Consider the following 12,190-nt stretch of genomic DNA (forward strand, 5'->3'; position numbering starts at 1 on the left):
TGTAAAGGGAAGTGCTCACAGGTGCCCTGCTCTCTTGGAATTCACATATACCACGTGTCACTTCTCTGCAACACACCACCAGGCAGGTTAGAACTAGGGACTGTTGCTGATACTCAGCTCCCTCAGAATGAGGGAGGAGATACTAATTTTAAACAAAAGTAACGAAAGTATTTTCAATCTTAGTACAAAACTTATCCAGCCTACTATAGCTTCTTCGGCCACTGGATGAAAAGCAACAGGCGCAGTGGTGAGCTGTTTACTTTTATGTCTCACTGTTTTTTTTTTCTTCTAACACATTTCTGCAAGACACCCAGATGGAACGTATCTGTAACTGATGCCCTGTGGTAGCTGGCGGAGGTTACTGAAAGGGCGTGACAGCCAGTTGACCCTGGCAATTGGAGACTCCTTCCCCCTCCCACGTTCTAGGAATGTTCGTTCTGCCCGTGTTCCCGTGGCCAGAACCATTTTGACGATGCAGCCTAAAGAATCAGGTGGTATTGAGACCTCTGGACTGAATACGTGACGGAACCCACTTAAGGCCTCTGTACCAAGTTTTCAGATTCTGACCGGTATGAAAATCTACTCTTACAGCCACCCTGGCCAAGCCTCCTAAATAAGTAAGTTCCTGTGTTTATTAAAATCACCGCGGGGAATGACCTGCTTTTCCTTAGCTCTCTCCTTGCCCTCCGCGTTCTGGGACCAGTTTCAGGTTTCGCCTGGGAACTCCTAAGTTTTTGAACCAACAGTGGTCACGTTCTTGGTTTTCCTTTTCCTTAGCAATGTTTTTCACGGATTGATGTAACCAGTGTTTGATGAAATTCAATTACCTGACACCTATTTTAAAATAATAATCTGAGCTGCATTAATAATCTGCTGAAATCTGTCATAGAATTGCTGCTTTAGGGACTGTCCTCATTTCCTGGGGTCATTTTTGGCATTGTTAATCATTTATGTTTTAGTGTGAGGTGGTCTGGTTGGCTTCAAAGCAAGTCTTGATGGGGAAGCAGTAAACTGCTGTCAGATTTTTCCTGCTAAATATTCGGTTTAATTCAAGCTGATCTCAGACAATGAATCAAGAAAGTGATTTCTCTGTTTTAATAAATTCTGGAGCACATAGATAATCGCATGAATGTATCTATGTATATAATAAATTGTTAAAAAGTCATCCAATATTACTCAACTATAGGTTTACAAAAACAATGTGGAAACAGTGATTTGTAAAAATTAATTTAAAAACAAATCTGTCAACATCAGAAGGATTGATTAAATGATTCTACCTGTTTTACCTGGTAACCCACAGAGACAGAGCTAACAGTAAGAAGTTAGTATCTACTTTATTTATGACATACGTAATACTTATAGATCACTTATTAAATGTCAGAAAATATTCAAAGCACACAATAAATAGTGATTCATTCCAGTCCTCCCAATTATCCTGTTAGGTATGTATTAATGTCCTGACTGCAAGTGAAAGGAGAGAAAAAGGGGGAGAGAAGCTTGCAGAGACCTAAGTACCTGGTATAAGGCAGAACTAAATGTGAGCCCAGGTCTGTCTGGATTTCAGTGCCTAAGGTTTTAACATTATCTTTTACTGGCATTTGGGCCAGTTAGGGCTGGGATATGTTGGGTACTAATTAATTGCAGTAGATTAAAAAAAGGCTAAGATGATATGCTAAGTTTTTAAAACCTTTCACATAAATATAAGTAGAATTAATGAAGACCAAACAAAATTGTTTATTTATTTTGTCTGTGTGCCACTGTTTATTAATGATGTTCAATTCCCAAATATGAATCATTCCTTTAAACTGATATTTTTACAGATATAATCAAGATGAAACAGAATTATTGCTTTAAAATGGAAACTTTAAAGATTTATGTATGCACTTTATTTACCCAATTTACTTCCTCGCATTTATCTGTTTTGTGATTTAAATCTAGTAGTAGTTGTTACAAACTAGAAGATATTTAAATGCTATATTTTATAGACTAAAAATTATAACTTCTAGAAATGATGTTAGATGCAAATCTAATGTTCGTTAGTGGCTTAGTGTTTTTTCCTAATACTTAGATCATCTACTGGGGTTATGTAGTATAGTGATTTGAGAGGGATATTTGGAAAAAAAAAAAAAGGACAAGTTGTCCTCTAAGTTCTGATTTGCACCTTTAAATTTTATAAAAACTTAGTATCACAGATTAATTTTATAAATTTTATTAACATGTGTTTACTAAATTAGATTTAAATGTTTGCAGTTGGTAGAATTCTTTTACCTGTATCTGCTTTTATGACATCTGCTGGCAATACCTGGTATTACAGTGCCCCATAATTCACACTTCTCTGCCTTCTGCAACTGCCCAATACTTCTTCAGATAATACTAATTTAATTCACCTTAAGGAACTCAGTGAGTATCCTTGACTAAAAAGGAGGTATTATAATATGAGACCCAATAAAAGAAGAGGGAAAGTTAGCCTTCCAGAGGCTGAAAAATTATTCACTTAACATATTGTGCATATAGTTTCTTTCATGGCTTAGTAATAACAGAGATATAAGACTTTTTTCCCCTGAAAATTCCAAACTCATTCCTTGTATGAGTGTTATATATGTCAATACTTACTGTTGACAGTTGTCACCCAACTATCCCTTCTGACATAATGCCACTCAGACATTCTCTACAATTTGATAGTTATTTGATAAAAACTGTGCATTGGAGGAAAACTGAAAGGATAGAGTCTAAATCCATATTAAAAATGAATGAATTGTACCCAGGTCCCTGCATACACTGGGTACACGGGTACAAACCAGAATGCATGAACAAACTTTTTATATTGCCAGGAATCCATTTATCCACAGTCCCATCAGTCAAGTTCAGATACTTGTTGCCAGCTCCAAGATTTATAGTTTGGAGCTGGTTTTTGAAATTGCTTTGTATTTCCATTTAACAGCCAGGGCAGCAGCATGTTAAAATTTTGCCTTGGTCTCCTTGGAGCTTATTTATAAAGCTAATTTGTCTCCGTGGACATTTTTTTTTCCTCTCTCTCATTCAAATGCCAGCTCTAGGCTTCTAAACCATTACCTTCCTCCCACCCACCCCCTGCCTTTTTTTTTTTTTTTTTAATCACAAACAAAATACTGTCATAGACAATGCCGTTGCAGGACAGTGATGATTCCTTTGATATAGTCCTCCCAGGCAAGATACAAACCATCTCGCCTTCTGGCCAGAGATGGATTCACTGCCCTCCCTGCAGACACGCAGCACACACACAGAGCACTGGGAAGTGCACATTTACTATACTGCATGCCGGCTGCCTTGAAGAAACTGTAGCTAACCACCTTATTAGTATTCTTGCCTCCACCGTGTCTCACTTGCAGCATCAGAGGGCTGAGCAAAATGCAGTAGAGCAGGGACAGACACAGCTCTGGCAATCATCTCGATGCAGGCTGCCGAATGTTGGGGGTGGGGGATGCAGCACATCAAGATTAATAACCTTGCCGTAATCCGGGGCACCCTGCGAGCAGACACCTCTGCTGACTGACCCGCTCCTGGCTTGATGAATCCGCCTGGGGGAAGGGGGATCCGGAATCTACCTGGTCCTGGGGGCTCCCCTTGATTTTGGATGTTCCTTTTATCCGACACCGATCTGGGAAGGTAACAGTGAGCCGTACCATCTGCAGCACACAGCGGCCGTTGGAGGTTACTACTGACAGTTTCATCACACAGGTTTGTGTGAGTGTGTGCGTGTTTGCGCGTGTTTGGGAGTGCGGGTGCCTGCTTTGGCGTGAAAGAGAACGCGTGAGTGTCGGCCAGTGTGCGTGTCTGTGTGACAACCGAACAGGTATATCGTCCTGTAGATTTCAACAGCGTGAAAATATTCTCTGGGTACTTGGGCTCCCAGTCCGAAGCCCCCCAGCTTTCACCGCCTCCTTCCTTCCCGGCTCCCCCCTTCTTCTTTTTGCCTTTGATGAGTTTTTGGCTTACTTTCTGGCGGAGACTCTTGGCCACGTTTTTGCTGGGGATGGAAGATCAAATCAATGGAACCTTTGAAAACTGATTATTTTTCTCCTGTGTGACTTTAAAAAAAGAAGAAAAGAAAATAGAGTAGTGCCAGATAAGCTAGAGGATTTTAAATTTTCCGTGGTGAACTTTGAGGATCCAAACAGAAGGTAAGTCACGGGACTTCCTAGGTCCTGGTCCTTGCTTGCCTGTAATGTTTGTGTTTTCCTGTTTGTTTTCGGAAATGCATTTGCAGTTTAGAAGCGCAGTTTTGGAGATTGTCATGCTCAGAAGAACTCAATGTGTGGCATTTGGGGGCTATTTTCATACCAAGGGGATTATTTCCTTTTGTATAACCATCCCCCCTCACCCTTCCTTCCATTTTTATACCTTTTATTTATCTAATATTTTCACAGTCGATTTTGCATTTATGGAATATGGAAAAAATTAATTCCAGGCTTCTCCCTCCTTGAAATACTCTTTAAATTTGAGGGCAAAAAAATCAGAAAAGCTACTGGCAGAGGCTCTGAGTTAGAGGCAAAAGTGCGTCTGCTCAGAGACCAAGGGTGGGGGTTGGGGGTGCAATCCAGACTTTTATGATAACTTAATAGAAGACTTTTTTTTTTTTTTTCCATAACACTTATAATTTTTCTTGAATACTTAAATCTGCTCTGGAGAGTAGTGAATGTTTGGAATACAGAAAAGCTGTTTCAAGAGCTCTTAATTGGCACAAATGAGAACAAATTGGAAATTGTTCAGTGTTTTGAACCTCTCTTTTTTGCACTGATTCTCTTGCCATTGCATCTCATTAACCTTTCTGGATGCAGCATCCCCTGATTAAGACTAGTGCCTCTCATTTTGGAACACCCCTTTACCCTACATGGTCGCTGGAGAAGGGAGTGTGGCTGCAAATTGCTCTTAATTGTCCACTCTTGGCTGTAAAAGCAAGCAGGCAGCATCAGGAATTCAGGTGACTTTAGTCAAATATCTTGCCTAACTCAGTCCCTTTAGTGTTTCCCAGTGGTTAGCCGTGCTCTTTCTTTCTTTTTGTTTTTGTTTTCTTTTTCCTTTCCTTTTCCTTCCAAGTGAAGCATAGATAGTATTTTACCTGTTTCCATTCTGAGGTCATTTAATTAAAGCCAAATACCATTTCATTGTGATAGCATCTGTGTTCCTGTATCTGAGAGTATTTTTATCTCTGCATTGGCATCACTTAGCTTCTCCCAAGAAGTAAGAATCACTGGTAAATATATTTCTAAAATGCTGAGACCCCAAGTGGAAGCAAAAGAGCTTTAATCAAAGAATATGGATGGTTTATTCTAAAAGGAATAGTGGTATTTTATGGACTATTAGCCAACTCAAACTCTTACTGTGAACATATTCATGAGAGAGATGACAGGTGTGTTAACTAGGCAGAGTGGGGCATACATAAGGGTTTCTCATGATGTCTGTGTATGGAGAGAGATGGTGCAAATTGTAACAGATTTATTCAGAGACAGTTGACTGGGTCAGAGATTTATGAGAGCATCCAAGTTGAGATAGCAGAGATCATATTCAAAACATTAGATTAGAAATTAGAAATAATATTATTGCTTTTCTCTAAAATGAGATTTTTGAAAATCCTTAACTAAAAAGGAGAAAAAAAATCTTAAAGATGAGATTCAACTCTGGTATTGCCATGAGCGATCCCTACCATCTATTTGATATTTCTGCATAATGGTATTAGTGAAACAGTTAAAGGAGGGCAGATGTTAAAAGATCCCTCCTCTCTTCTGTCCGGTAACTGATACTTACTACACACCGTCCTCTTGGTGGAAAACAAAAAAACCAACCCTGTGGGTAAACTCTTTGCTGTCAGTATAATTTACGATGTGTCTTTCTTGTCAGCTCTTTCTGTTCAGGATATTTTCATCTGTTACTCATAGTAGTTCCAGTTACATTTCCCTTATCAGGAGAGGGACTTTTTATCATTTTTAAATGAACTAGGAGAACCCCCCCCCCAAATTTTCATTTTCTTTGTGGAGAAAACAACCTGGGACTCATGAACCCTGACGGCGAATGTGATCTATAAACAAGAAACACAAAGTTCACTGTTCCAGGGAGAGAGCAGAGCCCTGACGCTCCAGGTGCCAGTGGGTTCTGTCAGGGGACTGGAGGTTGCCCAGACCCTGCCTGGGCTGTTCTTCAGGTCGGTCAGCTCCTTATTAGCCTGTACTCTTGATGACCAGGGCCGGGTACAGAGGCCAGTGTTAGGGCTGTGTTAGGGCTGTTCTGCTGAGGAGAAGCCCTCTGAGAACGCTGTTCTGGAAGTTGGCAAAGTCGTGCCTCTCTTCCTTGAGGGTATCTCACTGACTGCTCCTCCTCCCATTCACAGTCTCACCCAGCGTGGGTATATTTAGACTTGTGATGTTGGTAAAAATTAATTGCATAGGTTATTCTCAACACCATCTTTAAAAAAATAATAAGGGTAACATCTTGGCTTTTGTGTATTTGAGATTTAATCATTGTAATGAGTGAATCTTCTAGCCATAGCAACACTTTCATTATCACTTATTTCAGGCTAATAATAGAAGTGGGGTCCACGCCAACTCAGGATTTTCTGATTACAGCTCATGCAACGCGCAGAGCAGCTCCCTGGGACCTCCAGGATTCCTCATGGTGCCTAGGCAGATGTGACTTGGTATCTTTATTATCAGCTCAGGTCGGAAGGAGCACGGATAAACAGCTTCCAGCCAGAACTGGCTCCAGATCCATGGCTTTCTTTTGTCTTCTCTGGCTTTGTTTTGTGATAGAGGGTGTTTCACAGTTTCACAGGGTTGGTTTGTTGGCTGAGTGAGTTCAGAACAGAAAGGAGAAGGAAGGGAGTTTTCCATCTCAGTAGAAGTAACATGTCAGAGTTGCCAAAGAAAAGGCTGAAGTTGCCTCGAGGAAGTAGATGCAGGGTTATATTTTCAAAAGAATGAATTGGTAGAGGGTTGCCTTAGTTTGTTTGGGGAGGATAAAGAAAATCCCACTTCCTTCTCTGTTTAGTTCCAGTCAGTTGGCCGGCCTTCCTGTGGGTCTTTGCTCAAGTGAGCCGACCAGGCCCACCCTTCTCCAGAGTGCTTCTGTGTTTTTAAGACCCAGGGCACTTAACACATGAATGGCCCTTTCCTTTTGTAACAAACTGAGCTCACAGCTGGGAAGTCAGCTACTGAGAATCTTTAAAGGAAGCCGGAAAGATCACCCAGTAAACTGATGAGCAGAAAGGAGCTCTTGGAGCTCGGGCCCTGGAGGTGGGTGAGCACCCAGCTGATTACACTTGGGGTTTTTACTGCTGAGTCATTACAACAGCCTGGAGCTGTGTGTTAGCTCCGCGGACCGCTGGTGTTGGGGCTGATGCTAACAGGCAGTAGCATCAGCCTGCAGCAGACGGTGCCGGCTTTTGGATGAAGGAGATGCCCCCTCTGATGACAGATGCGTTTGTGTTGTTTTGTATTGTTTTTCATCGCTTAAAAATAACCTCTCAGGGTCCCCAACAAGTTACAAGGGAAAAGATAGATTCATTGGAGTGCGAATAGGACAGGGGCTTTGCAGTTGCCTAAATCAGTTCACTCAATTACCTGTATCACCATTCGGGGCCACTCAGTAATCACGGCTAAGATGGGGAGAGTGGAAGCTGGGGTGAGAATCAGAAGAAGGAAAACCCTGGCCTGAGAAACAGAAGGTGTCAGTCAAGTGTTGGTAGTGCTGCTTACTGGTCTCAGAACCCTGATTTCCTTCTGTATAGTTTGGAAAAATGCATTCTTAACCCATAGTGTTGTCCTGAGGATTATGATGGAATATTGCAAAATAAAATGATCTGTAATTATACATTGCTATGGATATGTAAGGTACTATAGTAATGACAACTTCATATAATGTTCAAGACTCTACAAAATAATGTCACCAGTATAGTTTTAAATTAAGTTGATGAAGAAGAATTGGTCTTTTCTTTATGATGGTGATCAATATTTGCATTGTTAGAATTTGGGTGTTTTTCATGTGTGTTGACTGTACCTCTTCTCAGTAATTTCTGTGGTATATTCCTAGTTACTCTGGGGTTTGTGCGTGTGTGTGTGTGTGTGTGTGTGTGTTCACATGTACGTAAGTGCAAGCAATTGACCATTCTGTAAGGGGAATAATTTTTGATTCCTAAAAAACAGAAAATGTGTAATAACTTTAATCCATTGGCACTGAGTATCCAGAATACGCAAGAAATACTTGAACCCTCTATCCTGCCTGTTCTGTGGGAATACACAGCTTCTTACAAAGTTTGTGGGCTTCAGAAAACTCTAGTCTGCAATGACGCTGTTGACTAGAATTTGAGTTAAACATAGAAATTTTGTCAATAGGGTTTTTATTTGTAATAATAGCACAGGTCATGATGATGGTTACACTGAGTTACATTTGCGGGACAGATAGACCAGGATTAAAAGGCTGAGTTGGAGACCATGATGGGAGGAGAATGTGGCAGTGGTGAACACTAGCTTTAAAGTTGGACAGACTTGGGGTCAGATACCTAATCTCTTAGCAACTCAGCTGTCAAATCTGTAAAATAGGGACAATGAGTCATTCAGAGGGCATTTGTGATGAATGAATAAATGATTGTATTTAGAGCCCTTGGTAAAACCCTTGACAAGAAATTGGAATTCTACAGGTCGTTCATATGTAACCTCGCTCTCCTCTTTGTCTGGCTTAAGAATTAGGAAGAACACGCGAATCCATGTATTGAGGTAACTGATACAGGTGGGCCGAAGCCCCCAACATAACCTGACAGCTAAGTAAAACTGGGCAGAGAAAGCTACATTTCTGTACAGTAGCTCATTTCATAAACCATGGTTTCATCAGATTCTTTCTCGGAGCAACCACAATGCCCTTTCAGGATGTCACTTCACTTATGCTTACAAGTTCTGAAATGATACTGGATGTAAGTAGCGAGAATCATGTGCACCCAGCCGTGTGTGGTTGCAGAAACACAGTTCAGATGTCAGCAAGTGGTGCTCTTCATCTAGCATCTCGTTCTGTTCCCAGTCAATGAAACGACGCATATTTATGAAACACCTACCAGGTTCAAGCGCTGCACTCATTGCGGGGGGTAGCGCAAGGGCTCTCCTGCTCCCGTCTCTTTGCTGCAGTTCCTGCATTTGGACGGGCCATACTGCAGTCATCAAGGCTGCCTGCTAGAATTTGGACAGGATGGTTCAACAGAATTAAGTTTCCTCTGCCGGAGCCTGACCCATGCGGGGCTGTGTCGTTGTGTGTGACCTTTATTTAGTTCAGGAACGTATGACGAAAGATGTAAAAATCCTTGTTCCTGTTGATGTAGCTGAGCTGAGCTGTCGGTGATGAGTCCACTTCTGCTTTGCTAGCTGCACGGCTGGTACCGCTTGACCCAGGTGTTTCCGTTCTGCGAAGTCAGCCTTCCTCTGTGCACGATGGGAGCAGGGTTTTGTCCTTCAGATTGTGGCTTCTCTCTCTCCTCAGAATGGATGGATGAAGTCTATTTTATGGCTTGCCGAGAAGGAGGACGGCATCCATACTTCCTGCATTTTAAGGCCCCATTCCTTACAGTCCAGATCTCATAGACTGAGAAAGAGAAGAGAGATGTCAGTTGGTCACAATAACAAACACAAGTTCACTGGCCTCTACCTCAGCCTCCAGTACGGCTAAGGTACGGACTGAACTAAGGCAGTGTCCTGCTCAACATACTGCAGGTTGTTGCCAGCACACAGCGAGAAAATACAATAAATTATAATAAATTCTGTCATGTGTTCAACAAATATATTCCATGTACCTGGCACTGTGCTCCATGGGTTAGATTATTTACTTCTCAAAAAAGTCTGTAAGATGATACTATTATTCTTACATTACAGATGAGGCAAAAGGTGAGTCATTTCTTTACCCCCAGCACAGATTCACTTCAAAGCTCATGTGTTTTCTTCTATCCCATGTTTTGTTGTTCAGGCTGCAAGGCCAATGCTTCTTCACATAAATCCCTGAATATAGATAGTCGAGAGCAAGCTTTCTCTGAATGCAAATCAAATAATCTTTCTCCCATAACAAGACTCCGTCTTAGTGGAAAGATGTGGTCTCAGTGTCCCTAAGGGACCTCTGAAGGGGCGTCTCCCTGAACCAGTGAGTCTCTGATGGAGTGCATTATCAGTGTCACATTTTCGTGGCCTCTGAAAGCATGCATAGTTGGAGGTAGCTCTCCGTTAAACTTTGACTGTTACCAAAATCTTACTGGAATATCTGATGGCGTGTGGAGTAATTGCAGTGGTGTGAAAGTCCTGCAGTTACAGGACAAGGAACAAAGTAAAGAAATGAATGTCTCCTAGGCAACATTATATAAATAATAAGTAGCACTGGGCTGTATTTTTGGAAGGCACTTTATGAGAAGTATCTCTCAAAATGTTTATCTGCTCATTAGTTATGTAACTTTTTGCAGATTACTTTTGTGCCCACATTTCCTTATCTTGCCTATCACAGTTATTATAAAAAGACTAAGAAAAATAAAACTTATGAAGAACCTAGAACAGAGACTGGAATTTAGTCACTGCCCAGTAAAAGATATCTCACAATGACAATAGTTACATTTATTCATTTATAATGATAATAACTAGTACTAGCAGTACTGATTATGATAATAATTTAGCAATTTCAGTTTGCACGTAAGCCTTCTTGTACTCCGTGGGGCCTGAGGTTGCGCGAATTGTCACCTCACATGAATGAACAGAAAAGTGAATTTCTGTGTCTGTCTGGCCATCAAAATATGAAAGAGAGGAGGAAAATTGTCTTTCAGCAGTATTGATGTCTGTGGGGAACATGTTGATGGAAAAAGAGTGATTTGGTAGAGAGCATTCAAGAAGACTAGAGAAACAAAGAGGACCAAGCGAGAATTTCATGAGCTGGGGAATTCCTCCTGGAGCCAGATCCTAAAATTCTGTGAGCTTGGTAATCCAGCTCAATGCTTGGCTGTAAACAGGAGAAAGGGTCACATTTTGGAAGCTTTCTTGATAAAAAGAAGAGGTAACAATCTTCCTTTGACTTTGTACTGACAAAGAGAAAAGGAAATTTCAACTCTACCTTTTCTCTCATCCCTGCAAAATTTCTCCAGCTTTTATATTTAATGTAGATATCTCAGTGATTTTTTTTTTTCAGTTTCTGGTGTTTTAGTTGTTGCTTTTTGAATGTATATGAACGAAAATATCAGCATGTTAAATGTTTGATGGTAAACTATTCCACCATGGGAGATTTAAGTCCTTTATGATGGCACTTTTCATTTTCATGTTCATGTCACAGAAGCAAGGACCAAGTAAACACGATGGTTCACGATGTACTTCTTTTAAAAAGTATGATTTGAATGAAAACCTTTGACCATATATACCTGGCACCTAATGGATACTCAATATGGAACACATGTTTCAGTACAGAAAAGTTTTCTGTACAAATTGAGACAAATATTTAGATAGCAGAGTAAAAAACGTGTGAAGACCAAGCATTGTGAACACTTTAATAAAAGCAAACTCTTTCCCGAAAACAAGCAAATGATGAACAACACAAACAATGGATGGATTTGCTCATTTCTTTTCCTGTCAGTATGTACAGAGACAATAAACACAATATGAATTCCCCCAGGACACAACTCCACTCACCCTCTTCGAAAGGAAAGCCATGTTTATACATGACTTTTGCTCCAGAACTTTCATCTGCCAAGAAACCTGGATGAGTACCCATTAAACATTTTATTAATCACCCTGTTCTGATTCCAGTGCCCAGAGTAAGAGCACACACGAGTGCAGGTTTACGTTTTTCTGTGTCTCCTGACTGCAGACGTTTTCATGAACTGCGGTCTCTTGCTCACATGTGGCTGAGTTCTTCCTGTGTTTACCTGGTCGACGCCGCCTCCATTCTCCCTGTTCTCTTCCTTGACCTGTCCTGTCTTACTGCCCTGGTTCTCCTGGCTGCGTCTTTGCCACTGCCAGTTTGATTTTCATTTCTCCCTTCACTTGTAGGCACTGGTGCGCTCTTCCCAAGCTTTGACTAAGTGGAATTCTGTTCTCCCTAGCTGGTATACGGTTTTCTCCTAAGAGTTACTTGACTCGGGGGAAAATACACAGACACACACACATACAGACACAGGTACATGTGCACTGGAAATGTATACATACATAGTGTA

The 12,190-nt window shown here is 41.1% G+C and overlaps 1 protein-coding gene across 6 annotated transcripts in view; it reads left to right on the forward strand.

Annotated features, from left to right (window-relative positions):
- The first annotated feature begins 205 nt into the window (after positions 1 to 205).
- LRRC4C (leucine rich repeat containing 4C) overlaps positions 206 to 12,190 on the forward strand; it is a 1,085,469-nt gene continuing 1,073,484 nt past the window's right edge. For 5 of the 6 annotated variants that reach the window (XM_064492435.1, XM_064492432.1, XM_064492430.1 and 2 more), the window contains exon 1: positions 3,163 to 4,160. The gene's annotated coding sequence lies outside the window, so the exon portion shown is untranslated. Of the gene's footprint in view, positions 618 to 3,162; positions 4,161 to 12,190 lie in introns of those variants that run through there. The other variant, XM_064492434.1, reaches the window with a different exon arrangement.

The sequence above is a fragment of the Camelus dromedarius genome, chromosome 12, assembly GCF_036321535.1.
Source record: "Camelus dromedarius isolate mCamDro1 chromosome 12, mCamDro1.pat, whole genome shotgun sequence".
Taxonomy (NCBI): domain Eukaryota; kingdom Metazoa; phylum Chordata; class Mammalia; order Artiodactyla; family Camelidae; genus Camelus; species Camelus dromedarius.